The following is a 5340-nucleotide window of genomic DNA, read 5'->3' as shown; positions in this document are numbered from 1 at the left end:
GTGAATGATGAGATAGGTGAGTGAGGATGAGGTAGGTGAATAATGAGATAGGTGAGTGAGGAGGATGGGTGAATCAGGAGATAGGTGAATGAGAAAGCTTCCAGTGAAGCACCTAGCAGCAGGTTGGTCGGTTTTTCACCAGTGAATAGCTGCAGAGCCATTCGCCTGATGAATGTGAGTGCAGTGTGTGTCGGTGCTGTGACAGCCGCCCCTGACATGTCTCCCTCTCCCCGGGCCGCTGCCGGTGTGCCGGTGTTGGGCTCCTTCAGACGGCACCTGGCCGCCCTGCCCCGGGAGCAGTGCTGAGTCTGGGCAGCGGAAGCTCCGGGTCCCCCGTGCAGGACGCCTCCTCCTCGGGCTGTGACTTCATCCTCAGCCCCGGAGCTCCACAGCCAGCCCGGCCCCACCCTCTCCGCGCTGGAAGATGATTGTTTACCTAGCGGGCTCCATTCACGGTGAGTGTCCGGGGAAGGTGTGATGGAGGTGGGGGTGGGTGAAGGAAAGGCACCGCACACAGAGAGGCCTGGGTACCGGGGAAGGCTCCGGGTGCCGGCGTGTCTCCCTCCCCCCTCATGACGAGGAACCCCCCGGCTTTCCCGGTGTACAGAGCCGCCTGATGCTGGGGCTTTGTATCATCACACCTCGGTATGTGTATGGGGGGAGCATCGTACAGCTCGGGGGGCTCCAAGGCTGCCCATAGAAGCAGAAATGTACAGAGCCTGACCACCAATCATAGAATAGATCGAGGTGATCAACCACAGAAAGGATAGATCGAGGTGATCCACGGCAGAACGTTGGAACAGATCAAAGTGATCAATCGCAGATCGGTAGAACAGATCAAGGTGATCAATTGCAGAATGATATATTAGATCAATGCGATCAATCACAGATCGGTAGAACAGATCAAAGTGATCAATTGCAGAATGATAGATCAGATCAAAGTGATTAATCGCAGAATGATAGAACGATCAAGGTGATCAATTGCAGAATGATAGAACGATCAAGGTGATCATTTGCAGAGTGATAGAATAGATCAAAGTGATCAATCACAGATCGGTAGAACAGATCAAAGTGATAAATCGTAGAATGATAGAGCAGATAAAGGTGATCAATCGCAGAATTATAGAGCAGATCAAAGTGATCAATCGCAGAATGATAGAACAATCAAGGTGATCAATTGCAGAATGATAGAATAGATCAAGGTGATCCACCATAGAACAACAGAACAGATCGAAGTTATCAATCGCAGAAGGATAGAATATATCAAGGTGATCAATCGCAGAGCAATAGAACAGTTTGTACTGATCACCCACGGAAAGGCAGAATTGATCAAGGTGGTTAAGCACCAAAAGACAGAACAGATCGAGGTGATCAGCCTCAAAACAGTAGGACAGATCGAGGTGAATGGCCACAGAAATATAGAACAAATTGGGGCGATTAACCACAGAAGAAACAGATCAAGGTGATCAACCAAAGAAAGATAGAAAAATTGAGGTGATTGACCACCATAAAACAGAATGGAGTAATCAATCTCACAACGATGGAATAGATCAAGATAGTCAACCACAGGATGATAGAACAGATTAAGCTGATCGAATACAGAAATAACAGGTCAAATATTGATAGAACAGCTTAAGGCAATCAACCATGGAATGATAGAATAGATCAAGGTGATCCACCGCTGAAAGACAGAATAGATCAAGGTGAATGACCACAGAATATTAGTTTAGGTTGTCATGATCCATTACCAAAAGACAGAAGAAGTGATCAAGCTCAGAACGATAGAACAGATCAAGGTGATCGACCACAAAAAAATAGAACAGATTGGGGCAATTACCACAGAAAGAATAGATCAAGGTAATAGACCACAGAAATATAAAGCAAACCGAGGTGATCAACCACAGAAAGAATACAATAAAGCTGTTGACCACAGAGAGATAGAATAGATTGAGGTGAATGACCACGGCAAAACAGAACAAGGTGATCAACATCCCAACAGATCAAGGGGATCAACTACAGAAAGATCAAGGAGATTGACTATGGGACAATAAAACAGACTGTGGTGATTGACCGCTGAAAGTCAGAACAGATTGAGGAAAACTACCACAGAACAATAAAACCAATCAGGGATATCAAAACCAGAAAGAAGGGATCAAAGTGATCAACCAAAGAATGATAGAACAGATTGTTGTGATCAACCGTAGAACAGATTGAGGCGATTGATCTAGGTGATCACCCATGTAAATGATATATTCTGAGGAGAACATCTGACCAATCATAAATGTAAAACTTCCCATGTATTATTATTGTTTTATATCATTTGTGTTTCTTACTATGGTCCTTATTGGATGTACAATTGCTCTATTTTCGTATTGTTCTTTCTTATGACTCTACTGTTGGAATTTACCTTTTGAAATGCAAAAAAATGAATTTACCCATAAACATCTAATTTTTGGGTCCCCAACCAGACCAGGACAGATTGGAAGTATTAGTAAATGGTTTACACAAGTCATGTGGATTTGACTGGTCAAGTAGATCTGATGATAAGCTCTGAACTGTCTGTGGTTCACCCCATCCCCATCCTAAATTATAAAGACAGAATTGTTTATTATTGTTGTACGTGTGTGTTCTGTGTTTTGGGATTTCTTACTGAACCTGAAATTGGCATCATATCTGTCTGTGTGTATTAGGTCTAGGACCGGCATAGCACGTATTGGACTGTGAGCATCAGACGTCTGTGGGTACTTTTAGCTTTCCTGTAATAACTGTTTTGTTGTTTTCTTTTTTATTATTAGAAGCTTTTCAGTTCACTAACCAAGTCAGGTCCAGGCAATCTTCTGTAAGAGAATGAGGAGAATTAGACCCCTGTTTTCTGCAATCTGGGGGAAATTACTTGTTGCTTAGGAGAATTAATTTCCTTTCTGTCTCATCAATTAGGAAATGAGTGGAAATCTCTCAAAGTAAACTGAATTCCCATCTCTTTTCCCTACAACAGATTCTGTTGGAGGATTTACTTTTATCCCTTTGTTGTATGGCTTGTATGGTTGTAGACCTGGAAATGGAAACTCCACTAATTGTAAGCTAACCGAGCAATGACCCATGGGAATATAAAAATATATCTAACAATCAATACGATCATGTTGTTGCAGTAAATTCAGCCGATCTTTACGGTAATTCCTTCAGTGATCAGGGAACAATCTGCAAGTTGTCATTGCCAACCTAAATAACTGACCCACAAATAAAGATACAATGATTTAATTGAGACATTTCTGTCATCTTTATTATGATTGCTGCAGATTTGTGACTCCAGAGTGTGAGAGTCGGGCACAGCTAAGCAGTTGGCATTTTCAGGAGAAAGCCAGCAGTGATCGGCCGTGTCTCTCATGGCAGCTATTAGCATGCTTCAAACTGCAGCTTAAAGTGCAACTAAACCTTCCAAATTGAAAAAAATTGCGACCAGGCAGGTCCTGTATTGCAGACCTTATTGAATTTTTTTAAAATGACACAATCGCTCTGTCGCAGGCACTGTCATCTTAAATCGTTCTTCCTCTGGGTGCCAGGTCTTCGACCATCTGTATTGGGCATCCAGCACATGTCAATGGGAGTTTGTTCATTTTGACAAGATACCTAGTATATCCTGGCATCCTGCACTGCGCATACCCAGTGCATTTCAAGTGATTAGGCAGGTAAGTGTGTTTTGGTATAGAATCACCTGTCCCTTCTGCACCAAAAAACGTGCCTGCGCACAACTTTTAAGTGTAAAGCTATGATTTAACTTTAAAGTGGAACTTAACCCACGATACTTGCCTATCCCTGTTCCATTGCAGGGTGCTGCCATCTTCCTTCTTTTCGTTTCTTCTTTCCTCCTAGAGACGATCTATGGACACTTTGATTGGCCATGCCAGGACGACGTAACTCCTGTGCAGGCGTGTGGTAGTTAATTCATTCCCAACACGCACAAGGAAAGCCGGGATTGCCGGATTTCACTGGAAACCAACACTGAGCTGCACATGCAGCAAAACTTGGGAGCTGGGTGGCAATCAGGCGGGTAAGAATAGTTATTGCCAAAGGGACATCCTCTGCCCCTTTTTGCAAAAAACACTGGCCTGATGTGGATTTTTCAAAGTGGGACCTTAGTTCCACTTTAAAGTGTAAATGTAGTCAGGACAATTAGGTATTTATTCATTAAAACAACCAGTGAATGGGTTCACAGAAGAGGGCTGAAGGTGGATGTTAACTCTCAGGGCCCATTCACACTATGCATTGGTATGATGCCCTGCCATTCATTGCACCCCAGTACACCTTGCTGAAGGATTACATTGCAGTGCAGACGCAAGTGGTGTCATCTCTTTCTCCTTGCACATAATGATGATATATTATTTGCCTGCTGATCCTTATTTCTCTATATGTTTCCTGTTATACGGTGACATCACTCTTCACTCTTGCATGTGCTGCTTGCATGGCCTCCCAACTTGTCTGACAGCTGTTGTCAGGCAAGCTGATCTTGACTTTAGTTTGCAATTACTTTTTGTAAATAAAAAGTTTTCTGTAGATGTTGAAAAGAAACTGAAAGCTGCTGATCTGTGGGTCACTCCCACCTTCTGCTTTATACATCTCTGATGATCTGTCTGCAATGTATTTTATTACTTATTACAGGCTCGGATGAGATAAGTGGGGCTAAAATGTCACCTCTAAATGGGGATGAACCACTGGTGCCATACAAAACTCTCACAACTATAGCACACACAGCACAGCACACAGAGCTTTTGTGTCTCTGGGACAGGAAGTGAAGGGAAATTTCCACAATAGTTTACTACTCACCACCAAAAGTAACAATTACTATATCCTAAACTTTAAAAATTTTTTTATTATTGCAATGTTTATTATGTATTAATATTATCATTATTATTAAAAAGAATTTATATAGCAGCAACATATTACGCAGTGCTGTACATTAAATAGGGGTTGCAGATGATAGATACAGACAGTGACACAGGAGGTGGAAAGTACCCTGCCCCCAAGAGCTTACAATCTAGAGGATGTTTACTTTGAAGTCCTTACTAGTTTGTCATTTTTACAAGCTTGCAATGTTTTCTGTTACCTTGGCTCCTTGTTCATTTCAGGTAAACTGACAGGGCCTCTTGAAAGTAAAACCCCTGACCTTGTTATATGCATTGTCATGGTGCTTCTAAAAATATTCTTCTTCCAGATATAGGGGAACATGAGCCCTTTTCTAGTAATGCATCGCTTATAGGGAGTGATTGTCATTGTTCTTATTAGGCTTTGACACCGGGTATTTTATGTCAGAAGAAAGAGTTAAGGGGGGGGGGGGGGGGGGGG

The 5340-nt window shown here is 42.7% G+C and overlaps 1 protein-coding gene across 1 annotated transcript in view; it reads left to right on the top strand.

Moving 5' to 3' along the window:
* The first annotated feature begins 62 nt into the window (after nucleotides 1–62).
* ATP8B4 (ATPase phospholipid transporting 8B4 (putative)) overlaps nucleotides 63–5340 on the top strand; it is a 144417-nt gene continuing 139139 nt past the window's right edge. The window contains exon 1 of the mRNA XM_072399101.1: nucleotides 63–455. The gene's annotated coding sequence lies outside the window, so the exon portion shown is untranslated. The remainder of the gene's footprint in view (nucleotides 456–5340) is intronic.

This window comes from Pyxicephalus adspersus, chromosome 2, assembly GCF_032062135.1.
Source record: "Pyxicephalus adspersus chromosome 2, UCB_Pads_2.0, whole genome shotgun sequence".
In the NCBI taxonomy this organism is placed as follows: Eukaryota; Metazoa; Chordata; class Amphibia; order Anura; family Pyxicephalidae; genus Pyxicephalus; species Pyxicephalus adspersus.
This window is presented reverse-complemented; position numbering and strand designations above follow the sequence as displayed.